The following is a 27,566-nucleotide window of genomic DNA, read 5'->3' on the forward strand; positions in this document are numbered from 1 at the left end:
GGGGGGGACATGACATTAGTGCAGGTGATGTCATTGAGGTGGACATGAGGACAGAGAGTATTGTTTGTGTGCAGTATTGTTGGGAAGTGAGAATATTTTTCCTTTCTAGTACATTGATTCTATTAATGAATGTGGGTGTGCACATACTGATTACCCTTGAATGCAGACTACAGTTAGTGCTTACATTGCTGAGGGAGCTACTACTACTACTACTACTACTACTATTTTGCACTTACTGTATATGTGTAGCTACAGGAGGGGGACCTGACAGGCCAGGTCCATGAGAGGGGGGGGGGGGGGGGGAAACAGTTACCTTTGTAACCTGTCTCTTATATGACTCCAGGCTCTTATCGAGACAGTCCTGGGAGGCAGGTGGTGGAGGAGCATAAATAGTACCTGCCGGTGACTTAGGCACAGCTCAATCAGACAAAGATTTTTTGCGAGGCTGAAATTAGGCTCCTGGCGCACAGACATGTTTCTCAGGGAATAACCGTTGGAAAACATGCATCGCCTTATATGGACGCCCATGCGCGATGGACCTCCTTACATGCACAGTTCCATATATGGACGACCATCCCATATATGGACGGGTCAGCACGTGGATGTCCTGGCACATATAATGGGTCCACACGTGGACGACCATCACGCAAATGGACCATCGGCACGCGTGCAGAGTCTTATCTGGATGAGTACGTGTTCACACGTGCGGAACCTTCCTTATCAAGTGTGCGATCCTCTTCATATATACAAAATAAAATATGTATGTTTCTTATATTTCCCATAGCTCCATGTTCCGCAAGTACAGTGCATGTAGTTGCGGACATCCAGGTACGGGAAATATAAAAAAAATTCATAGTGATAACGTGTCTCACAAAACTGCCGAAGGATGTCCCTCTTACAGGCCCACCGTCCTTCAGCGGGCCTAGTAAGATGGACGTCTGTTGGCAATTCGGCAAGAAACACGTCCTTCTATTTTCTGTACCTGGATGTCCGCAACTACACGTGGAACAACCAAGTACATCAGAAGTTCAAAGTATAGTATTAAGGACGTCTTTCTCGTAGAACTACCGAAGGACATTGATATGGGCAAGCACAGTGAATGTTTTAGGGATGTCCTTTTGCAGTTCTGGAAGATGGCCGTCCTTTTTACTATTCTTTGGGCATCCCTGATTGGGGCGTTTTGCACTGCGATAATGGAATGTCTAAGGACGTGCATACTATTTTTTCGATTATACCTACCTGATTTTGTCCGACTTTGCGAGGATGCCTTAATTCATACTTGGAGGACCTTTTGAAAATGCCCCTCCATGTCTCACAATGCCCCCAATACTGTAAGTGGGTCAAATTCATTTTTAGTTCACACCCATTTGTGTTGCTAATTTGAAGGATAAAGGATAGTTAATCTTTGTTTATAAGGACAGAATGAACACATTCCCCATTAAAATCTTGTAGCAGGATTCTACTAAACCTCAGACAGGGCTGACTGTTTAATTGCAAATTATCCCCCTCATATTGAGCCCATTATTGTCAGTATTTTTTAAAAAGCCAGCTCTGCAACTAAAAAATATCTGGATATTCAGTGGCAGTATCTGGATAGTAGCTGCTACTAAATATATGGAATCAGTGCTCACCAGTTGCACTTCCTGGTTAGCAGCGATGTTTAGCCTGTTAACTGGTTAGTTAATTGGATAAAGTTAGGCAGCCATTTTGCTCCCCTCACTTTATACATGTTCAGGTCAGGTCTGTCTCTCCTCGTACATCTTGTATTAGCTTATTGACAAGTGGGAAGTGCAAAGAATTATCAATAGAAGATAAGTGTGCTGTTTTAATATTGAGTGATTTTGATATGAGCACAAGAAAAATATACTAAAAATGATGAAAAATATGATTGTGACGTTTGTGAGCCCTTGGCCCAGAGGTGGCCGCATGAGAATCACTCAACCACCTCTGGGTAGACCGAGTCCCCTCAGAACTAAGAGTACTCCCAAGAACTGGACTGGCCCACAAGTGGAGATGACCTGAGGCAGCTTTATTAGTAGCAAAAAACACAAGGCTAAAAGGGTAGCTAAATGGCACAGAAAGGAAAACAGGCAGCCTAGTTGTACAGTCTAACCTAATTGAAGCAAGGCAAACATAATACATAAAATAAGGTAAAGTAGAACAGCCTAGCTGTATAGGGGAATCAAACATAAGCAGCCTAGCTGCGCATCTTAATACTAGTGAACAAAATGCAAAGCATAAAGTATACAGGAAAGGGAAATTAGAACAGCCTAGCTGTATGGAGAAATCAAACACAAGCAGCCTAACTGCACATCTCAGTACTAGCAAAGCAATCCAAACTTATGGCATACAGTAGAACACAATAGACTAGGCAAACAGCCCGCCTAGTGGGACAAAGACAAACATGTAATACTTGGCTGACAACGGTTAAGAAAAGGGTTCATTCTGTCAGTACACTCAGATGAGCTGCTGAACAACTACGGCAAGCTCCCTCAAAACCAGAGTGGAGAAGAAGCAACACAAAGGGAAAAGGGAACAGTCTCTTAAGGATCTGCACCGCAGGTAGAGGCAAGAGCGGGCCACACCGCTCACTGAAGACCAGGGATGTCACCTAAGACAGGCAAACAGTCACTGAGGTGCCCGAGCCAAATGCTCCAAAGGCAGGCAAGATAAAGCAACAAAGCCCGAGCCAACGCTCCCAAGGCAAGCAAGGCGAAGCCAAACATGAGTCGATGCTCCCAAGGCAGAAGACTCAACAGCCCTGCACAGCATCCAAGAGCCAAGATCAGCCCAACCGGATCCCTCCGCACTCCAAGCACCACTCCCTTGTCCAGAGATAACTCGAGACATGGCCTCAGCCACTGCACCTGCAGCACTCCCCGTTATCCAGCCCACACAGTCCCAAACACAGCACAAAGCCACTCACTGCATATAGTGACTAAGGACTCACGGTGGGCGACTGGAATCTCAACTGAGGCATGAGAGGCTCTGGACTCACAGACTTGGCAGCAAGCTTCACTGGACCCAAGCAAAGGTGAACGCTGTAGGCAAAACTTTTACTCCTCAGGACTATCAAGCTTGAAAGCAGGCTTCACAGGAACACTATCATATCCCCTACCTCAACGCAAGCGGCATCCTCGGGCTGCGCAGGGTCCTGTCGACACGCACACTTGACTGACACTGCCCTGAGCCATGAGTGTGTAGTTCTTCTCTGGGTTTGTTCAGAGAGCGGTGGTTGCAGGCTCCTTAATTGCTTTGCTTCCACCCACCTGTGTCTGCTCTCCCTCTGCCTGGCTTCCCTTGCTTCTCTCCTATTGGTCTTCCGGTTCCTCCTTCCCCTGCTCTTGTCCTATGGCTGTGCTCCTTCTCCCTGCTGGTTCCTGCTGATGTCAGACGCCAGCACTTTATCAGCTGAGCTCTTCCTGGACTCCATGCTTTGGCTTCTGCTTTGGTAGGTGTTACTTGCTCAGTAGTTTGCTTCTTATCTTCTTGTCCCTTGTTGCTGACTTCGCCTGTACCTGGATCACTCTTTTGCCTGCCGCCTGCCTATTGACTTTGCCTCTTCCTGGATTACTCCTCTGCCTGCTGCCTGCCTATTGACTTTGCCTGTACCTGGATCACTCTCTTGCCTGCTGCCTGCCTGGCCGATACATTCACCACCCCGCTTCCAGCTCCGTCTCGTAAGTCCTGCAGGCCGCCCGCACCTAGGGGCTCAACCTCTGGGGAACGGCGGTCAGCGCAGGTGAAACCCTGGGTTGTCCGGCTGCCAAGCAGAACCTGGTCCATGTACCGGGCTCAGCAGCGCTCTACTTGGTACAAGAACTCACAAGTCTGACAAACACAGCATTAGGTGAAAGCTGTAGGCAAAGCTTTTACTCCTCAGGACTACCAAGCTAGAAAGCAAACTTCCACTGGAACACAGCATAAGGAGAAAGCTATAGGCCAAGCTTTGCTCCTGAGGACTCCCTGGCTTGGAAGCAGACTTCTACTGAAACTCAGCATAAGGAGAAAGTTGTAGGCAAAGCTTCAGGCCCTAGCCTCGCATAGAAACAGTATTAGGAACTAGCAGAGCCCCAGGCAGGCCTGGACTTCATCATGGATAATTGCCAGAACATTGTGCACACTCTGAAGCCAGCTTAAGAAGTGCTCAGTGCTGATGACATCACCAGCTTGGCCTCCACCACTCTACAGTGACCCCACAGGTCACTGACTGGAACTGCAGGTAATTTTAGAAGGTTTAGATGGAGGAACAGGGCACTGACGAGTGCCCTGATGAGCAAGACATGGACGTCACCGCCGACCATGACAATGATTTGATAAATTAAAGGATGGCATAGAGATTTTTTGACCAATGAAAGAAATATTGTCTGCAGGATGCTGTATGAAGTATTGCATACCACATACCTCTGAGGTCTTTTCCTCTCTCTTTTTAGTCTATGAGGTGTTTCACTTAGGGGTCTTTTATTAAAGCTTAGCTTTAGTTATCTGCAGCAGGGCCCATTTTATTCCTATGGTCCCTGCTGCAGATAACTTGAGCTAAGCTTTAGTAAAAGACCCCCTTAGTATCTTATTTGGTCCACAATTTTTGGTTTGGCATTAGTTTATAGAAAGTCAACATCTATGTGCCTTCATTTCAGAGTGTTCACTTGTATCATGTCCATTATAAGCATAAATGTGTGTGTCTAAATGCAGCAGTTTAACTCATAACATCATATTCTGTAAGTTATGTGCTTAAATGTTAGATACTTCTATTCTTCTCCCATGCCACTCCCCAGTGAATGCTCCCTTCTATTTATGCAGTAATCTAATCTAATCTAATCTAATCCTGTATTCATAGGCGGTCGGTGGCCCAACTGTTTGGGGAGGCTAAAGGGGGCGAGGTTAGGGGTGGGGCCATGGGTGGCGCTTAAATCCATAATTGACTGATAACACAGAAAAAAAAAATAAAAGTCACAATTAATATCTTTTACTAAATTTAGATATTAGATATGTATCATATGTCAAAGAATAAAGTGGTTGCTCAAAGCATATACTAACCACAATCGCTCAACTGCAAAACACTATGCACAACTTTGTGCAAAAACACACTCAGAACCTTACTGTACCATAAATATTACACTGGGCAGAACCTAATACACCAATATACCACCCATACGGAAAATGCAGACCGTCAACAATATTAAACAAGGGGTCATAATATCACAATTCTCATGTACAGCCACAAAACACCCTAATTCATGTTTAATGTGGGATAAAATGCCATAAATAAGTAAATAAATATAAACTTTTAATGTTGAGCACCTGATTCTCAAAGTGGACGTATTCCAAACACTATAATGAAAATAAAATGATCTTTTCAGACCTTTGTTGTCTGGTGACTTTGTTTTTCTGATCATGCTGGCCCAGTATCTGATTCTGCTGCTATCTGTCCTCTTAACTCCATTTCCAGGGCTTCCTTTCCACTTATTTCTTTACTTTCCGCCTTTCTTCTTCATTTCTTGTCCTACATCCGTAAGTAAAAGCTGGGTCCTCCGCAGACTTGACTATCCAGTGGATCCAGCTTCTGCCTATTTTCTTCATCCATGTGCAGTTTTTCTACTCTCTTCCTTTTCCCTCATCTCATCTCCTTCCTCACTCCTCCCTCCCCTCCATCCATGTCCAGCATTTCTTCTCTCCCTTCCCTCTCCTCCATCCATGTCCAGCAACCCTCCTCTCCATCCACCCACCCATGTCCAGCAACCCTTCTCTCCCCTGCCCTCCCCTCCATCCACCCACCCACCCAGCAACCCTCCTCTCCCCCCTGCCCTCCCCTCTATCCACCCATGTCCAGCAGCCCTCCTCTCCCCCTGCCCTCCCCTCCATCCACCCATGTCCAGCAATCCTGCTCTCTCCTCCATCCACCTATGTCCAGCAGCCCTCCTCCTACTACTACTTATCATTTCTATAGCGCTACAAGGCATACACAGCACTGTACACCATACACAAAAAAGACAGTCCCTGCTCAAAGAGCTTACAATCTAGAGAAGACACGTAAACAGACAGAACAATTAAAGGTAAGGGAATAAATAGGTGAGGCTAAAGGACAGGACAAGTGAGTAGTGGTTAGGAGTCAAATATTCAAATTGCTTATTTTGCCACAGAGTTGGCGAGTTGCAATGCTCCCAAACTGCTCTATATTTACTTTAATGAACGTAACGTTCACGCAACATTTACACAAGAGTAGGCAGGAGCCCAAACAAGGTGGAGCGCAGGCCAAGATGGAAATGCCATGCAGTGTAGGATCGGGGACATTCAACGTGGCACCTAGGCGCCACATGCATCTTCTCTGGGCCCTTAGTGTGGCACCTTTACACCATGGAGTAAAATCAAGGCAGCAAGTCTTGCAAAAGCCAAAAAATACTCAGCTGAAACACAGTACATGAAAGCAGAGTCTGCACAGTTGGCTTCCTCTCTACCATTTTCAGAGAATGAATAAATTTCCATAAATAAACCAATCCTAGCCCCCCCCCCCCAACCTCTTCTTTGCTATGCTCTTTCCATTACCCTCTACATCTGTCCCAAGTATGTTTCCATTTAGTTAGAGTGCCAGCCTTCACCTGTCCACTGGTAGGTAATGACAGGCTTCATCTTTCTCTTTCATTTTTACAAGTTTCTCTTATCTAACACTCAGACCTCCTCCCATGTCTTACCGCCAAGTTTTATAACAATTCACACTGCCAGAAAAGCTAGACAGCCATTCACCCCCCACCATCCCAACCCTACCCCCACCAAAACTCCTGTGCTCAACAAAGTTTGGATTCTACAGCAAAAGCCATCAAAATAAATCAACATTCCCTCTCCCCCCTGCCCACCAGCGACTCTCCTCTCCCCTCCCCCCTGGGGTCCTGTCTCTTCTGCCGGCTCTCACCCATCCGCTCGTTTTTAAAGCCTGAGGCGTTCTTCCTCCAACGCCGGGCCCAGCGATTCACAACATAGCCAGCCTTAACCTGCCTGCGTCGGAGCCTCTCCCTCAGACGTGTCCCGCCTCCTCTAATGCAACTTGTCTTACGCAGAAGTGGGACGCGTCTGAGGGAGAGGCTCCGACGCAGGCAGGTTAAGGCTGGCTATGTTGTGAATCACCGGCGTCGGAGGGAGAATGCCGGAGTGACCACGCAGATGGGTGAGAGCGGGGGGAGGGGGGAAGGGGGAGGTGCAAGACTCGCGCAGGAGGGGGATGAGGCAGAGACCGGTCACTGACAGTGATTATCTCTTTTAAAGATCTGTTTGGGGGAGCGAGAGCCAAAGAAAGTCCATGATTGGGCTGGGGAGGCTTAGCCTCCCCAAGCCTCTTATACGGGGCACCTATGCCTGTATTTATAGACTGCTTTCTCCCCCAAAGGGTCCGAAGTGGTTTACAATAAAATATTGAACTACAATTACCTAATTGAAAAGAAGGAAAGCATAAAAATTGACTCTAATTCAAAAAACTGTTGGAAGTTTTCAGACTTCTGTGAAAAACATAATAAGATGTTTGTTTCTTTACTGTTAAAGGAAACTCCTTCCAGATCACAACAGCTGTCTATGAAAAAGACAGTGCCAACATCTTTTTATGCTGAATACTCTTTAAAGATGGAAATATTAACAGATAGGTATGTTTTGACCTGGAAACTTTTCTGACTGAGGGAAACACCACTTTCTGGAGCCAAACTATATAAAATTTTAAACACAAAGCCAGCTACTTTAAACAAGACTCTTGCTTTTAATAGGAAGCCAGTGAACAGAAACCAACAATGGAGAAACATGATCAAACATTTTCTTTCCAAAAATCACTCTAACAGCTGTATTCTGCAAAAGTTGTAATCTTTCATGAGAATATCTGAAATCTCAAAAGATAAGGAGTTAGAATAATCCAATTGAGGTATGACCAAAGCCTGGACCAACACTGCAAATTGTATTTAATGGAAGTTAGGATGAATAGTCTTCAGCTGCCTTATACAACAACAAAAAAAAATCCCACTTATATAAACTTTAGATGAGTTTATAATATTCAGAACCTCATTGTTATTCAAATGAATAGTGACTGGAGCTTTTTGCCATCTATTTCTCAACCATAAATTTTTGTTTTAGTGGAATTTAACGAGTCGATTTTGATTAGACCAAGTTTCAATCTTGTTAATGCAGGATAAAACTTTTGATTGTAATAAGGTCATGTCCATAGGTATGGCCATAATGATAAAATATCATCAGCATATGAATACAGGTACTTCTCTCTTATACATCAACACTGTGTCCAAAGAACACATGAAGATATTAAACAAAATGGAGGTGGTGGGGGGGGGGGGGGGGGGGGTGGACAAGGGAGACCCCTGGGGTACCCCACATAGTGGATGCCAAAAATGAGAAAACATACCTTCTCTTTTAATCACATAAGAGTGGTTAACCCCAAACTTTCTAAACCACTCTAGGATTGTTCCTCCCATTCCAATGATGCTCAGGTCTGTGGAAGAGAAATTCATGATGCACCATATTAAATGCAGCTGACAAATCAAATTGCAGTAACACAGCTTGTCCACCATTGTCTTGCCTTTAGAAACAATTGAGCAGGGACTGTGTCTTTGTGTCAGGTGTTCAGCGCTGTGTAGGTCTGGTTGCGCTATACAAATGCTAATAATAATAATAGAAACCATAAAAGTGTGGAATCAAAACTCTAACCCCTAGTAGTAATTTATAAATACACATCTATTTAATTCTTTTTATTCCATTTTTATCTCTTCTTTTTTTCATTCAATAATTAAAAATGTTAAAAGGAGGAAAAAAAGCCTCAGCCGGCATAGGTTCACACTGTGGAAACTAGGCATTATTGATATAATCTGGTAAAGCACTCAACATGAGGACACAGAACCTTCTGACTAAGACCAATTATTGGCCAAAAAACACCTATCAATTTTTTCAAAATTTTCAGTCTTCTGAATTTCCAAAATACCTTTCAATGCCACCCAAATAATGCATCAGACATGTAGTGTATTCACATTTCTGCCCACTAATGTGCATTTACACAGCAGATAAAAACACTTAATTGTGTTCCATCTTCATTGTGATCCCAATGGGGACACGTTTAGCTGCCAAAGGCTTCTTCAGAAGAAACTACACATTTCTAGGCCTGCTGCTGAGACCTCTCAATCAAGACATCGACTGGCAGATATATGTAATTCATGGTTTGAATGAAAGGAGAGTGCTAGGGTGCCGTCTGCCCAGTTTGTGGTTGGACCAAAGAACATTTGACCTTATTAAATTTGAGACAAATTGAAACAGCTTGGACTTTAACAATGTTGCTACTGTGTCAAGTGCATGACCCTTTTCATGTATTGAAGCATTAATATCGAACTAAAATTGCATGGAGTCTAGAAATCCCCACCAAATTATGTACTGAAGGGGCTGTACCATCTTCAAGGTACAAATTTAAATCATATATCAACAGCACATGAGAAAATAATGTGGAATATTGAATAATAAAATCTAATAATTAGGCTTGAAGCAAAGTTTAATTGGCTGGTGGTCTGCATGGCAACTGGTGCAGTGAGGAAGGGGGAGGAGTTTTCTAAGGAGAGAAATATCTATTTATGTCTCTCTCTTCAGAGGGATAGTTCTGTGATTTCTCTCAGTGTGAGCAGATCACAGATGACAGAGGGGTGAAAGATTTTAACTGCTACTACTAATCATTTCTATAACACTACTAGATGTATGCAGTGCTGTACACATTCTATACATGTTCTTTCTCTGTCCTTATGGGGCAATGGAGGGTTAAGTGACTTGCTCAAGGTCACAAGGAACTACAGTGGGAATTGATCCCAGGTTGCCAGGATCAAAGCCTGCTATACTAACCATTAGGCTACTCCTCCAGTCTGGTAGTTATGTGATTTTTGTCACTGTGAACAGATCACGACAGAAGGGTGAGAGATTTTGGGGCCCTTTTACTAAGCTGTGGTAAAAAGTGGCCTGCACTAGTGTGGGCATGTGAAATTGTTGCATACTGGGCCACATTTTACTAGGCCGGGTAAAAAGGCCTTTTTTAAATGGGGCAGTAAATGGCAGTGTGCTAAAGTAGCGCTGGCTGTTTATTGCCTGAGCCCTCATCGCCACCTATTTACTTGAAGGAAAGGCCTCACACGCTACTCTTGCGGTAATCAGGCAGTGCGCAACAATGTGGCCTCCCTGCCGATTACTGCCGGGAATGCCTTCGAAGTGGAAAATTGAAAATTGCTATCTACTATGGGAAATAGTGCGCACCAACTTCAGAATTACCACTGGACGCCCACCCTACCCCGGCGGGAGTGTCAATTTGACACACACTACCCGCACATTATCCCTACCATGCAGGGGCATAGCTAGATGGGACCACAGGGGCATGGGCCCCCACAGATTTAGTCCTGGCCCCCTGTACTTTTCACCCCCCCCCCCCACTGCTGACCCTCCCCTGCCACTTTTGATCCCCCCTCCTGCCGCAGCTGATCCTCCCCCATTGCCGCCAGGTACCTTTGCTGGCGGGGGTCCTCAACCCCCGCCAGCTGAAGTTTTCTTCAGTGCCGGTCTCCGGCGCTTTCGCTGATCTGTTTCTGTCAGTCCTGACTCCTGACGTCCTGCATGCATGTCCTGTATGTAGCCCCATGCAGGACGTCAGGAGTCAGGACTGACAGAAACAGACCGGCGCTGAAGAAGACTTCGGCTGGCAGGGGTTGGGGACCCCCACCATCAAAGGTACCTGGTGGCGGTGGCAACGGGGAAGGGTCAGCGGCAGGAGGGGGTGGTTGAAAGTGTGTGTGTGTGGGGGGGGGGGGGGGGGGTCAACGGCGGCAGGAGGGGCGAAAGTGGTGGGGGATGTCGGCGGCTGGGGGATGCGGGCCAAACTGTGCCCCCCACCTCAGGCTCTGGACCCCTCTCCCGCTGAGGTCTGGCTATGCCCCTGCTACCACGGCTTAGTAAAAGGGCATCTTTGATAGTAGTTCTGTGATTTCTCTCATTGTGAACAGATCACAGATGAGTGGAGGACTGGTCTAATGGTTAGGGTAGCAAGCTTTGATTCTGGCAACCTGCATTCAGGTCCCACTGCAGCTCCTTGTGACCTTGGGCAAGTCACTTAAATCTCCATTGCCCCAGGTACGAAAGCTTAGAATGTGAGCCTTCTAAGGAGAGAGAAAGTACCTGCATATAATGTGGACAGTGCTGCATATGTATAGTAGTGCTACAGAAATGATTTGTAGTCTAATGAGAGGTTTTAAGGGAGTTCTGTGGAAAACTGTCAGTGAAGACAGCACACAAATGAAAAAGAGTTGAATTCACTTAGGTTTTGTGGCAGTTCCTGAAGGAAAGGTAAAGAAAATCCTACTTAATACCTTTTCACATTAAGTAGAGGCACCAAGGCTTTATTAATATATAGGAGGATCATCCAGGCCAGCCTTGAGCCTCCTTGCAGGTCTACCCCTGAATCTAGAGATCCTTACATACATTTTTGAAGGCTTACTACTGGGATCATAATAAAACTTTTCTACTGTGAACAGGGATGACATGTTTAAAAGACAAGAATGGATACTACTGAAGATGTGATGTTGAGAGTTCGGTGTAAAGTGGAGGCAATTGATCCAGTTTGTGCATTATTAGTCAGTGGTGTGCCTAAACGTATGGAATCAATTGATATTGAAAAGGCTTTAGTGGAATCGAAGATTTTTTTTTTTTTTGGGGGGGGGGGGGGGGGGGGGGGGGGGGGGGGGTAGAATAAGAATTAATCTGTATGATGAAGTATAAAGGAATTTGAAAATTTTCAGTACCTGCTTTGTGGAAATAATTCCTTACAAGCTGTCCCTTACTCTGTCTTTAAAGAAGGAAATTTCTGCTCCCATAGTTTTTGTTGGGAGGGGGGGGGGGGGGGGGCACTGCCCCAGATTTCTGTTAGTTGGCAGGATAAGTTGTTGAGTTTATTTCCGATCTGATGAAGAAAGGCAACCTTCGAAAGCTAATCAAGAAATGTATTAAGTTATGTCCAATAAAAAAGGTATCATCTTATATTCTTTTCCATGTTTTATTTTGTTTGATTTCTATTGATAACTTTTGAGTTTATTGAAAAGTGAATGGAAAACTTTGTAGGATGTGGCAGATTTTCTGCTTCAGAGGGGCTCAGTGATTTAGTCCACTGACACCAGTCCGTATAAAAGGCTTATTCTCAGGAATGGACTCTACCCCTCTGGGTCAGGACAAATTTAAACACTGGTTAATTTTAGCTTTACAGATGATACAAGAATGGCAGTTCTATAAGTGTGAGAAGGAAAAAAACAGGTGATAGAAAGGTTGAGGACTTCTGCCTTGATGTGGTAATGTCCCTGATTCTCTCTAACCCTGAAGCTACTGCCAGAGAGTCAGACATGCTGGACTGTGTGTTTGGCAGTAGAAGAGATTGGGTTTATTCATTTCAAAAGTACTGTGCAGGGGGCTGGAGAGAAGCTTTCAGTATGTGGCATGATTGGAATGTGTTATGCTTAGAGTTGTAAGAAAAGGTGCTGTCATAGCTCTGGTCATGAATGGTGCTAGAATTCAGGACTGCTGAGAGACAAAACCGGACTCAGAGCAGGGCAGCTGCAGCCGCTACCCCCCCCCCCCCCCCCCACCCACACTTGAGATGCAGACATTGCCCCCCACTCAGGACTCAGCTGCTGCCACCACCCCTCATTCGCTCGCTCACTCAGGCTGCTACTGCCCCCTACTTTCCTGCATTAGTGCATCTGCTCCTCCCCGGCCTCCAAGGGGGACCTGATGCCAGTGTCTGTCTCCTGCTCCTGTGTACTGGGACTGGGTTATTGGGTTAATGCAATCACCTGGGTCCCGACAGAAACAGGAGATAGCTAGATCCTGGCGCCGGGCCCCCTTGGACGCCAGGCCTGGGGAATTTTGCCCCTACTGTCCCTCCTCTTGGTGGCCCTGCTAGAATTGAACAGATTCTCAGAGGGGCTTTTCACCCCCCCCCCCCCCCCCCCCCCCCCCCCCCCACTGCTGACCCTCTGGTATTCAGATTTGATTGTACTTGGGGCTGGTTTGCCAGACCAGAGAAGGAATTCCCCTTCCTTTGCTGCACTGATGAGAAAAATTAAAGAGGAAGAGGACCGAAAAATAAATAGAAATTCTTTAGGTCACCCTAATAGAGAAGGACTGTCCTATAAGCAAGAGAGAAAAATATAGATTCACTCTTTTTGGGGTGTTATTGAGGTATCTGACTGTAAATTCTGAAAGAAATGGGTCCCACACGACTAACATTAGTAAGCCCAGTGTCAGTTGCAAATATCCTTAGATCCAAGCCCACTGCACCAAAATAATAGAAGGAACTAACTCCACACCCAAGTATTTTTTTTAAAAATAGGGCAATTTTACTTACAATAGCAGCAAACATAATATAAGAAAGACAGAAATGAAGACAAAGCCAAGCTCATTACACAAATTACTTAGAGTAAATGCACATAAATCCCTAACTAGACTGTGTACAAAGAGTAACTCTAACCCACAGAGCACTACAAAGGTACATTGCCATACAACCTGATGCAATCCCTTAGATGGCAGTCTGGTCCAACGCAGATCTTGCCCCTCAGATGTGATGTAGACATCAGCCTCTATCTCTGATAATGTTACCACCCCTCTCGGCTGGACTGTAGTGATGTGTTCCCAGATACCTGATGGTTGTAGTCGTGGCGAATATCCAGGGAATACACACTCACAGCCGAGGGAGTGGAACAAATAAACTAACCTTGTCCTTTACTCTCAAAGAATAAAGGAGGAAAAGAATCTAAATTTAGGATTTGTTCCTGAAATGGAAGGACCAAACTTTCAGATTTGCAAATTATCTCTTTCTTTATTGAATACAAATGCAAGCAAATTTTCATTCAAATAAACTCAAATTCACAATTAGTGTGAAGCTTAATAGAACTGCAATAACATATTCAACATTCAAATGTAGAACTACATGTATACCCTTAACTTTGTCTGTTTCACCTAAAAAGGCGGAAAAGAACCTTTTCAGATAAGTATTTAAATTGTCTTTTATCAAAATCAGATATTTGTGGTTATTCTCTTTCCTGATGTAGAAATTGGTCTCTTTGTGTGCACTATTGGTGTTTTTGCAGGGATCTCATGGATTTTTAATATCTGATGGTCTGTTCCATTGTTTTCCCTTAAAATGTTGTGAAAAAATAATATATTTCTTTCCATACCCTTGGCAATGTCACTTAGCTGTGGTTGAATTTATTTAGGTGATGTCTTTCTTGCGTTGGAGCTCATCTGGAACCCTTCAGAGGATGACTCCCCCAGATTTCTTCTTCCTAAACCTCACTTATAAAGAAAATAAATGGAGGCAAGACCCTTGAACTCCCTCTGTTCTTGATCAGGCTCTGGTGACTATTAACCAATTCTCAATACTGTGGCCAAACTCTCTAATTGAAATAAAATAAGTTAAAGGTTTTCTCACTACAAAACCTATTTCTCACTGTTGTTTCTCTAGTCTAAAATGATCCAGCAGGCTGCAACATTCCATCTCACAGACTTCACATAAAAACATAACATTTCCCTTCACAGCTATCAGATCTATCTGAAAAATACAGCACACTCAGACAACAGCAGTGCTGGATTTTCTTTATTCTGAAGTCAGATTCCAAACCTTGCTTGCACTGAACTCAGAACTCTCACAAACAACACACCTTCCCCCCCCCCCAGACACAGCTTAATGGCTTCTTTCTTCAAATCACAGATTCACCTCTCAGACCTTCCCCTGTGTCAGAGTTAAAATCCTTACACACTTTTTCCAGACACCCTTATAGTTTCTTTCACTTAGTATAACTACCAGCAGAAGTCACAGTCTCTCAGAACCTGAGTCTCAACTGTTTTCCCCTATTCTAAAAAGAGTAGGCAGCCATGTGTCCACTTAATACCTGAGCCTACAGACTCTCATTCCACCTTCCATGACCTTAAATTCCCTTAGAACTTAACCATTCCATTCACTGCATGCTGGGCCATACATACCTCTGTTTCACTCCAAACCAAACTAAATTTGGTTTAAAACTTCTCACAGCTTTCTATTAGTACAGCTCTCTCCCACCCAAAATACATCAGTTTTTCCCCACATGTATTCAGCAACACAATCATGAAAAAGGCAGTCTGTTTATTGAAGTACTCACTTTTAAGCTCAAATCATCTCATTTTCAGCACCAAAGCTCACCTTCACTCACTTTCAATATTAAAGTACCCTTTTTCAATATCACATTTCACTTTAAACTCACAAAATCCATACTTTTATTCTTACTTTTACACAGACACACACTATACGTTTTTTCTTTCTCAATCCATGTTCACAGCCCTGGTCTCTCTGCTCACTCCAGTCTCCCTGGCAACTCACCCCCCCCCCTAGAGGATCTGACATCACTCAACCAATCAGCTTGTCAGAGAAAGACAGTTTTTTTTTTCTGATCTGTTTAGAATCCCCCCCCCCCCCCATAGGAGTAAATGCAAAACTTCCTATACAGATAATTTCAAAGTCAATTTTAACCTGACTTGTACCCAAAACAGAAAGGAACATTTTAAAGTACAATCCCCACTTAATCATGGTTTATTTCTTGAAAAATAAAAACACATTTAAGAAACATCTCACACTTTCTTCAGCTAACTCCATTAACAATTCCCAAACTAAACTTTAAACCTTTTCCAGCCAGCAGCCTCCACCAAAACCCTGGAACAAGCCCCCCCCCCCAGAGCCCCAGGAAAAAAAACAGTTAATATATGTTACCATATATTACAATAAGAGCTCCTTTTTATAGAGAAATCAGAAAGCTGTAGCTGTAGTATTGACATACTTTCTGTCCTTGGAATAACATAGTACATAAGTACATAAGTATTGCCATACTGGGACAGACCTAAGGTCCATGAAGCCCAGCATCCTGTTTCCAACAGTGGTCAATCCAGGTCACAAATACTGGCAAGATCCAAAAAAAGTACAAAATTTTATACTGCTTATCCCCAAGACAAATTTAATAATGGTCTATGGACTTTTCCTGTGGGAAGCTGTCCAAACCTTTTTAAAACTCTGCTAAGCTAACCACCTTTACCACATTCTCTGGCAATGAATTCCAGAGTTTAATTACACGTTGAGTGAAGAAACATTTTCTCAGATTTATTTTAAATTTACTACTTTGTAGCTTCATTGCAAGCCCTCTAGTCCTAGTAATTTTGGAAAGCGTAAACAGACGCTTCACGTGTACCCGTTCCACTCCACTCATTATTTTATAGACCTCTATCGTATCTCCCCTCAGCTGTCTTTTCTTTAAGCTGAAGAGCCCTAGATGCTTCAGCCTTGGAGGTTTTCTCTGTCAGTTTCACACAAAAATTAACCAGAGAGGCAGGGGTGTAATTACAATAACAACTTTGCTGAAGAGAACTGGATTTAAGAAGAAAAAAACAGGAATAACAAGGCAATAGGGTATTCATACAAGGGGAAAAACACTATACAAAGATAAATAGTCCCTCCTTTTAAATAGAAAATGTTTCTTTAAGACCTGGGATTCCAGTCAATTAGTTGTCAGATTGCTACATCTGACAAAACATGTATTAACTACTATAAGTTAAGTTCAATACTAATAAAGCAGGGTTTGCGACCCAGTTGGAGCTCTTACTGCTTTCGGATAGGATTCCAAACAGAAGATACAATAACCCTCCAAATGCTGTATTATAGATGGGACAGTATGTCCCCCCTTTGATTAAATTTAGAGGGAGAGAATATCTTTTTTTCCCCTTTCTTCTGGAATAGTACACTTCTGTCTTCTCCAAACAAGTTTATGACAGTTTTTTTTCTTTCTTCCACTATCTGTAAGAGGCACAGTAGTTAAAGTGTCCAGTGTTTGTGTGTTGCTTTTTGGGCTTGTGAAGTCCAAATTATTCCTGGTGATTTCTCAGGTCCTGCGTGCTGATTCTCCTCTTTCCAGCTTGCACATTTGCACCACTCCAAACCCTTACTCTGAGAATGCCTGACCAATCCTATAGGCCAGGAGTTCTCAACCCAGACTTCAGGACACACCCAGCCAGTTAGGTTTTCAGGATACTCCACAATGAATATGGATGAAATACATTTGCATAGAATGGAGGCAGTGCGTGCAAATTTATCTGGTATCCAATATGGATATCTGATTCACATCATTATGGATATCTTGAAAACCAGACTGGCTTGGTGTGTCCTGAGGACTGGGTTGAAAATCTGAGTCTTTGAAAGGAGCCAGTAGTAGCTCTCTGCTCTTTGCAGTGGGAGGAGTCCATGTAGTGTACAGACAACTTCCCTGTGCTATGTAATCTGGGGCCTGCTTGTTGCAATTCCTGTTATTTCCTTTGTGAAGAACTCAGTCAATAAAGGGATTTCCTTCCTCACATAAAAATGGTAAAACATACCGGTCAATCGCTGCTTATGTCTAGTAGCGCTATAAAAATGATTTATTTATTTATTTGCTGAATTTGTATCCCACATTTCCCCACCTATTTGGAGGCTCAATGTGGCTTACATTATGCCGAAATGACGGTAGCCATTTCTGGAGTGAGAAGTACATATTATTATTATTACAATTAAAGTACAAAAATATGAAGTACATTAGAAGTAAATGGATATACAGTACATTTCAGGAGTTTGAAATCAAGGGTAATAAATAACATTCAGTAATGAAAAGAAATAGAAATTAGAGTAATCGAATAGAAGATTTCACTGTTAACTTGATCTAGTTGATTTATGACGGATCCTTTTGATAAGACTTTTTAAACAATTTAGTCTTTAGTAGTTACTACTACTACTACTACTACTATTTAGCATTTTTATAGCGCTACAAGGCATACGCAGCGCTGCACAAACATAGAAGAAAGACAGTCCCTGCTCAAAGAGCTTACAATCTAATAGACAAAAAATAAATAAAGTAAGCAAATCAAATCAATTAATGTGAACGGGAAGGAAGAGAGGAGGGTAGGTGGAGGCGAGTGGTTACAAGTGGTTATGAGTCAAAAGCAATGTTAAAGAGGTGGGTTTTCAGTCTAGATTTAAAGGTGGCCAAGGATGGGGCAAGACGTAGGGGCTCAGGAAGTTTATTCCAGGCGTAGGGTGCAGCGAGACAGAAGGCGCGAAGTCTGGAGTTGGCAGTAGTGGAGAAGATAAGAAGGATTTATCCATGGAGCGGAGTGCACGGGAAGGGGTGTAGGGAAGGACGAGTGTGGAGAGATACTGGGGAGCAGCAGAGTGAGTACATTTATAGGTTAGTAGAAGAAGTTTGAACAGGATGCGAAAACGGATAGGGAGCCAGTGAAGGGTCTTGAGGAGAGGGGTAGTATGAGTAAAGTGACCCTGGCGGAAGATGAGACGGGCAGCAGAGTTTTGAACCGACTGGAGAGGAGAGAGGTGACTAAGTGGGAGGCCAGCAAGAAGCAGATTGCAGTAGTCTAAACGAGAGGTGACAAGGGTGTGGATGAGGATTTTGGTAGAGTGCTCGAAAAGAAAGGGGCGGATTTTACGGATGTTGTAAAGAAAGAAATGACAGGTCTTGGCAATCTGCTGGATATGAGCAGAGAAGGAGAGAGAAGAGTCAAAGATGACCCCAAGGTTTCGAGCTGAGGAGACAGGGAGAATGAGAGAGCCATCAACAGAAGTGGGGGGGGGGGGGGGGGGGGGGGGGGGGAGCGGGGAGGTGGGTTTGGGGGGGAAAATGAGAAGCTCGGTTTTGTTCATATTTAATTTCAGGTGGCGTTGAGACATCCAGACAGCAATGTCAGACAAGCACGCTGAAACTTTGGTTTGGATGCAAGGTGAGATATCAGGGGTAGAAAGGTAGATTTGGGAGTCATATCGTGTGTTGTTTTTATGGCATTCGGTAGTGCATTCCAACATTGTGTACAAATATAGGAGAAGCTAGATGCTTATACTGATTTATATTTAAGTCCTTACAATTGGGGTAATGGAGGGTCAAGAATGTGCGTGATGAACTTTTTATGTTTCTTGCTGGTAAGTCTATGTATGGTAAGTAGTACTAGCAATTTAAAATGATTTAACCGGCTAGAAATGGCTGCTGACCTAATTTTCAGTGGCACTTAACTGGTTATTGCTGCCCCAAATTAATGGTTAGTGCCTAAGTGAAAACTGGCTATTTTGAGGACATGGCTACTACTACTCTTCATTTCTATAGCACTACTTGCTGTACACATTATATGCAGGTACTTTCTCTGTCTCTAGAGGGCTCACAATCTTAGGGGTATGTTTACTAAGGCACCCTATAGGTGCATTAGCATTTTTAACGTGCGTTTATAATTGATGTGCATTAAACGCTAATGCGCCCATAGGAATGTATTGGTGCATTAGTGTTTAACACACCTTAACTTTAAAGGCGCGTTAAAAATGCTAATGCACCTTAGTAAATATACCCCTAAGTTTTTGTACCTGGATCAATGGAGGACAGCGCTGCGTACATCTAGTAGCGCTACAGAAATTATTAGTAGTCGTAGTAGTAGTTAAGGGGTCCTTTTACTGAAGTATGCTGAAAAATGGCCTGCACTAGTGTAGGGGTATGTTTTGGACGTGCGCAGATCCACTTTTCAGCACACCTGTAAAAAATGCCTTTTATTTGGGGGGGGGGTGAAAATGGATGTGCGGCAAAAAAAAAATTGGTGCACGTCCATTGTAGGTCTGAGACCTTACCGCCACCCATTCACTTAGTGGTAAGGTCTCACGTGTTAACCGGGCAGTAATCACCAATGCCCATACAATGCCGATTACTGCCTGCGTGCTGGAAAATAAAATATATTTTCTGCCCTTAACCTGCTTATTTTCGAAGGAGAAGGCTGGCCATCTTCCGACACAAATTGGGAGATGGCTGGCCATCTCCTAAAGCTGGCCAAATCAGTATAATCGAAAGCCGATTTTGGCCAGCTTCAACTGCTTTCCATCACAGGGCCGGCCAAAGTTAAAGGGGGTGTTTCGGCAGGGTACGGAAGGCGGGACAGGGGCGTGGTTACGAGATGGCCGGCTTCGGCCGATAATGGAAAAAAGAAGGCCAGCTCTGACGAGCACTTGGCTGGCTTCACTTGGTCCATTTATTTTTAGGACCAAGCCTCAAAAAAGTGCCCCAACTGACCAGATGACCACCGGAGGGAATCGGGGATCACCTCCCCTTACTCCTCCAGTGGTCACCAAGCCCCTCCCACCCCAAAAACGTTTTTAAACATTTTTGTGCCAGGTTCTATGCCAGCCTCAAATGTCATACCCAGCTCCATCACAGCACTATGCAGGTCCCTGGAGCAGTTTTTCGTGGGTACTGCAGTGCACTTCAGGCAGGCGGACCCAGACCCATCCCCCCCTACCTGTTACACTTGTGGTGGTAAATGGGAGCCCTCCAAAACCCACCACAAACCCACTGTACCCACATGTAGGTGCCCCCTTCACCCCTTAGGGCTATGGTAGTGGTGTACAGTTGTGGGGAGTGGGTTTTGGGGGGGGTTTAGGGGGCTCAGCACCCAAGTTAAGGGAGCTATGCACCTGGGATCAATTTGTGAAGTCCACTGCAGTGCCCCTTAGGGTGCCTGGTTGGTGTCCTGGCATGTCAGAGGGACCACTGCACTATAAATGCTGGCTCCTCCCACAACCAAATGCATTGGATTTGGCCGGGTTTGAGATGGCCGTCATTAGTTTCCATTATCGGCAAAAACTAATGGCGGCCATCTCTAACGCCGGCGATCTCTAAGGCTGGCCCAAATGTTGAGATTTAGCCGGCCCCAACCGTATTATTGAAACGAAAGATGGCCGGCCATCTTGTTTCAATAATACGGTCGGGTATGCCGCTTTACGGGGTCGGCCTTGGAGATGGCCGCCCATATAGATGGCCGGCCCCGTTCGATTATGCCCCTCCACGTTACTTGCCCAAGGTCCTCCAAAAGGAATCAAACCCAGGTTTCCAGGATCAAAGCCTGCTGCACTAACCATTAGACTACTCCTCCTTTCCAGGGTGATGTCAGCACTTGGTCAGTTAAATGCCGATATTCAACATTTAACCAGCCAGGGTAACCACACAAATGGGAACGCATAAAATACAGTCCTATCTTTATGCGGCAACACATGGCTGGTTAAGTTCTGAATATCGACTTAGGCTACGTGTTAGCCTGCTCTGCTTAAACTGGATATTCAGTGCTGAAGTCTTGACATGGCCTGGCATTGAATATCTGGGAATAACTCTAGTGGCGGTCCGGAATACGTACACTGCCACTGGCTGAATATTTACCTCATAATGTATTTGTAAAACATAAGTTAACTTTTTCTGATGGTTGCCTTTAAGCTCTGCATTTCTTGACCAGAAAGTTAATATATACATATGTTTCTTTCAGTGCTTTCGTAATATTCTTTTTTTTTGTTTGTTTGTGGACACATTTAAAAAAAAAAAAAAGATTTATCATTTTGGAGAGCCTTTTACTGAAATGTATTTTATCAGCAGGAGTGCCACATCTATTTTGTTTGAGTAGAAAAAAAAAATGACACAAAGGTTGACACAGAATGTACAATGAAAATATAGAATGGCAAGCTACAGTTGCTGCATAGACAACAGGATAGTAAATCCTTTGGAAGTTTCTTCAAATGGAAAATGAAAATGCTGAGGTTATTTGTTCATCTTTAGGGGGGGGGTGGGGGTGGCACAGCTGGAAGAATGTCGCCTCTACCTCATTCCGTCACTTCTGTCTCCCTTAATATGTCTCCATTAATCACTTCTTATTTCTCTTTCTGATCCCCTTCCTTCCTTCTTCATCTTTATCATTTCTTGCTTCCCTCCATCTGATAAAATGCAGTGTCTGTGATAGCCTGGGAGGTATATGAGTACTTTTTTCTAGACTACTAAAAAAGAAGTACATGTTTTCTTTCATGAACAGTAGATGGAATTCATCAATACCAAAGTTAGAACAAAAATAGGTCACTTAAGTTAGATTTTATTCTATTTAAACCAGTGGTGTACATGTGGGGTTAAGAATGTCAGCCCATCTGCTTGTCTGTCTGGGGGGCAAAATAACTCCATGATAAGTTAATAGAATTGGAACAAATTTGGCCTCAGGGATAAACTGTTGAAAAACATTCTGAGTTTGAAAATGGACTGTGTGTGTGTGTGTGTGTGGGGGGGGGGGGGGTTCTAGAGAAATAAAACCCTTAAAAGATGTCCAAATGCATTTCTATGGGAGAAACTGTTCCAGCAGCTGCAGAATAAAAACAATGAGAGTGAAACATAGTGGTTAGGGATGTGGTCCTTCTCCTCTCCTCTCTTCTCCTGGATACAGAATTACACAGAGACAGAGACACACAAATACAGAAACACATATAAACAGATACAGTAGAAACATACAGAAAAATACACAAAAATATACGCAGTCTGTTTTATCATCTTCAGATTATCATAAAGGTCTATACTGTCTTCTATCCGCACATTTAATTTCAATATTACAACTTTTGCAGAAAACTGCTGCTAAGATGGTGTTAAAAAAGAAATGATTTGATCATGCCACCCCTTGTTTGGTTAAGCTTCACTGGCTTCCTATTGATGCCCGATTCTCTTTTAAATTGGCCTGTTGGATTTATAAAATATTTGATGGTTCTTGTCCTGAGTATTTGATCACACTTTTCTCTTTTCTTTTGACCCCCACTCTTTCTAGAGCAGGTAACCACCTGCCATTTTCTGGCGTTAAATACAAAAAAATTATTACAAACATTTTTTTCATATCAAGTCATTCAGATCTGGACCTCTTTACCTATTTCAGTAAGGTATCTCCTACTTACCTTTACTTTCGGAAGAATCTGAAGACTGTTCTATTTCAGAAATCATATTTATAATTTTTCTATTTTTTACATTTATAGATGGAATCAGCTTTGAACCGTATTTTGGGAGTTGGTGGAAATACAAGTACTATATCATATCATATCATATTATATTGTATAAGTATATAAGTATTGCCACACGGGGACAGACCAAAGGTACATCAAGCCCAGCATCCTGTTTCCAACAGTGACCATTCCAGGTCACAAATACCTGGCAAGATCCCCCAAAACGCAATACATTTTATGCTGCTTATCCCAGAAATAACCAGTGGATTTTCCCCAAGTCTATGGAGTTTTCCTTTAGGAAGCAGTCCAGACCCTTTTTAAACCCCACTAAGCTAACCGCCTTTACCACATTCTCTGGCAATGAATTCCAGAGTTTAATTACACATTGAGTGAAGAAACATTTTCTCCGATTCATTTTAAATTTACTACTTTGTAGCTTCATTGCATGCCCCCTAGTCCTAGTATTTTTGGAAAGCATAAACAGACGCTTCACGTGTACCCGTTCCACTCCACTTATTTTATGAACCTCTATCATATCTCCCCCCAGCCGTCTTTTCTTTAAGCTGAAGAGCCCTAGCCACTTCAGCCTTTCCTCATAGGGAAGTCGTTCCATCCCCTTTATCATTTTCGTCACCCTTCTTTGTACCTTTTCTAATTCCACTATATCTTTTTTGAGATGTGGTGACCAGAACGCAACACAGTATTCAAGGTGCACTCGCACCATGGAGCCTGCTATTATCACCATCTTTAGTTTAAGATTTCGTGAGTTGGCAGGTAAAATTTGAGCAATTATAGCAAAGCAGCTTCTTTTGTATGAAATGTTTTATAGTAAGACATTTTTGATGTTTTTACATTTCTGCCAGTTTTTTAGCCGATCAAACCCTGATGCAGAAAGATTGTGAAACATGTCGGCAAGTGGTCCAGCTTCTGAACAAAAGTCTAAGTGCAGTTAAGCATAGTCTTAAATATTCAACTTTGAGTATTTTATATAAAAGTTGGAAAAATATACAAATATATAAAAAGAAGTAGTAGATGTTGTTGTTGATTAAAATATGTTATTGACCGATGAGGAAGCAGGTGAGTCAAGGGCATTTGAGCTCTTGTAAAATGAGTCATCATCTCTGAAGTCAGAAGCAAATGTGCTAGTTTGAAGCCTGTTTTTCTAACTGAAGATACTGAACTAAAATATATTAGCGCTGGGTATTGTGAATGTCTGGGAGAGACAAAAGCATCACTAGTAAGGAATCTGTAGGTATCCTTACATTATTAGTTCTAATCATACATATCTCTAGTCATAATTCCATTTTATCAGTGTTTTTCTTACCTGATCAGTATCAGCTTGCATCTTGGCTCTGTCACAGTGTCAAACTGTTAAGTAACAAAGAAAAATGAAAGGCAAAGATCTGCCAACACAATCACAAACAACAAAAAAGCAGATAAAAAAATAAAAACAAAACAAAACAAGAGGATAACAAGACAAGTGGTTTATTACAATGGTTACCCGACGTGGCCATGTTTTGCCCTCAGGCTACGTCAGGGGTTTTAAATTTACTACATTGTGGCTTCATCGCATGCCCCCTAGTCCTAGTATTTTTGGAAAGTGTAAACAAATGATTCACGTCTACCCGTTCCACTCCACTCATTATTTTATAGACCTCTATGATATCTCCCCTCAGCCGTCTCTTCTCCAAACTGAAGAGCCCTAGACGCTTCAACCTTTCCTCATAGGAAAGTCGTCCCACCCCCTTTATCATTTTCGTCTCCCTTCTCTGTACCTTTTCTAATTCCACTATATCTTTTTTGAGATGCAGCGACCAGAATTGAACACAATATTTGAGGGGCGGTCGCACCATGGACCTATACAAAGGCATTATAACGTCCTCACTTTACAAAAAGACATACAGAGATACACAAACCCACACACAGATACACATAGATACAGCACTAAAACAAAATTACATAGGGCCCCGTTTACTAAGTCATGCAAAGGGTGCACTAGCGTTTTTAGTGTGCGCCAATGATTAGCACATGCTAAACGCTACGTTGCCCATAGAAACATATGGGTGACTGGCATTTAGCGTGTGCTAAAAATGCTAGCACACCTTAGTAAACAGGGCCTATAGACACACAGGGGCACACACAAATGCACAGACATGCATGCAAACACAGACAACAGATCCACTCACACAGATACAAATACACACATGTATGTACAAAAGCACAGTCACAAACAGATGGCAAAATACTCTACTGGAAAAAGGGCACCAAGTGGAAGGAGTAGAGTAACAAAACTTCTCACAGATGGTGTTCCAATCAGCGTTTATTCAAAAAATCTTCTAAAACATTGGTGATGACCCGACATGATTTGTGTTTCGGCTTAATCGGCCTGCATCAGGGGTCTAGGGATATGTAATTCAATACGTATTTCCAAAAAGTCATCCAAAGGTTAAAAACCGAACTCAATGGATAGAGCACTGGCTGCTACATCCGTGTTTGGAGATCTACTGAGTTCGGTTTTTAAACTTTGGATGACTTTTTGGAAATACGTATTGAATTACATATCCCTAGACCCCTGATGCACAGAAACAAAAGCACATATACCAATACACAGACACATATGCAGAGACAACATGGATATATATCATATGCATACATACAGATACACACAGATGTACACACACATAGATAGACAGACACACACATGCATACACAAAGGAGTTGGAAAGAATTCTATGAGTCATGCATCTCATGCTTTCTCCGCTTGTTTTAATTTTGCAAAAGCACTTCCAGCTTTATGTTGGAATGAGTAATTTTGTGATAAGCACAAAAGTTGAAAGTTATCTATTTCTTAGAAATAGATAAGTGAGGAAATTTGAGATGGGTTAGAACAAAGGTATCTGAGCTGCTTTTGCAAACCCCAAATGTCTTTCACAGTAGACACATTCTCTCACATATTCCAAGCCTCCTGGGCCAATGGTTAAACTCCCAGAGCCCAGCCAATCTCCCCTGAGCCCTGGCACTCCAAAGGAAGTGTAAAGAGAATGGATACTTTCCCCTGCTCTAGCAGAGGTTTTATATCAAAATTACATCAAAAAATATTTCCATGCAATCCTTGTAGGGAAAAAGTGGTTTACATCTTAAATATAAAATACCATGCACTATTATTGGAGAATGACATTTCATCGCAAACAACAGCCCATCCCTACCCTCTATAGTTGCTTTTCTGGAATGGCTATTCCTGCTGTATGTGCTGGCAAATACATATTTATTTACTGATGTCATTATACCTATTTTAAAAATGGCTGATATTCAGCAGAGCCATGTATAAGATTCTGACTATATACACAAATTCTCAATATTACACGAATCTCAATCAGGAATTTGCCTACTACACAGCAAAGAAACAGTACTACTCACTCTCCTAGCCAAATTCAAGCAGGAAATAGAAACAGGCAATAATATCCTCCTCCTCCAATTCGACATGTCTACTGCGTTCGACATGGTAAACCACAATATACTACTAAGACCACTAGATAAGTTTGGGATTGGTGGCAACATACTTAACTGGATCAATGGTTTCCTAACCACAAGAACATACCAAGTAAAATCAAAATCAACCATATCATCACCGTGGAAGGCAGACTGCGGAGTACCACAAGGATCACCGCTATCACCAGTTCTCTTCAACCTAATGATGACCCCATTTAGCCAAGACCCTATCCAACCAAGGCCTAAACCCTTTCATATATGCAGACGACGTCACAATATACATTCCTTACAAATCTAATCTGACAGAAATCACCAATGAAATGAAGAGCAGCTTGAACACCATGGACTCCTGGGCAAACGCATTTCAACTAAAACTAAACAAAAAAAAACACACTGTCTCATTGTCTCATCCCAATACAGCACGGACAACCCTACAGTTATCAACACCCCAGATCACACCCACCCTATCTCAGACAGCCTGAAAATCCTTGGCATTATAATAGACCACAACCTAACACTAGAAAAACAAGTGACATCCACAACTAAGAAAATGTTTTACTCAATGTGGAAACTTAAACGCGTGAAACAATTCTTCCCGAGGGAAACATTTCGCAGCCTGATACAATCAATGGTATTAAGTCACATGGATTACTGCAATGGAATCTTTGCGGGATGCAAAGAGCAAACATTAAAGAAACTCCAGACTGCCCAGAACACGGCAGCCAGACTTATCTTCGGAAAAACCCGATTTGATAGTGCAAAACCTCTCCACGAAAAACTACACTGGCTCCCAATAAAAGAACGTATTGCTTTCAAAATCTGCACAATGGTTCACAAAATTATCTACGGTGAAGCCCCGGGATACATGACAGACCTGATTGACCTACCAACCAGAAATACTTCAAAATCAACACGAACTTACCTAAACCTGCACTACCCAAGCTGCAAAGGACTCAAATACAAATCAACTTACGCATCCAACTTTTCCTAAATAAGCACACAACTGTGGAACACATTTCCAAAAGCCTTAAAAACTATATATGACCACCTACACTTCCGGAGAACACTAAAAACTTATTTGTTCAAATAGGCATACTCTACCAACCCAACATAAAAACCTGACCGCTGCAACACAACAAAACCATTATACAGTATACCACATGAACCTATCTTATCTCTACATCACTCTGTATTTGTTTATACC

The 27,566-nt window shown here is 42.9% G+C and overlaps 1 long non-coding RNA gene across 1 annotated transcript; it reads right to left on the minus strand.

Moving 5' to 3' along the window:
• Positions 1-7,982: 7,982 nt before the first annotated feature.
• On the minus strand, positions 7,983-27,200 carry LOC115462476. Its single transcript, XR_003940869.1, has 3 exons — positions 27,068-27,200; positions 25,161-25,164; positions 7,983-7,995 (listed from the first exon to the last, which is right to left on the minus strand). It is a non-coding gene; the product is annotated as an uncharacterized LOC115462476 (long non-coding RNA).
• Positions 27,201-27,566: the final 366 nt, after the last annotated feature.

This window comes from Microcaecilia unicolor, chromosome 2, assembly GCF_901765095.1.
Source record: "Microcaecilia unicolor chromosome 2, aMicUni1.1, whole genome shotgun sequence".
Taxonomy (NCBI): Eukaryota; Metazoa; Chordata; class Amphibia; order Gymnophiona; family Siphonopidae; genus Microcaecilia; species Microcaecilia unicolor.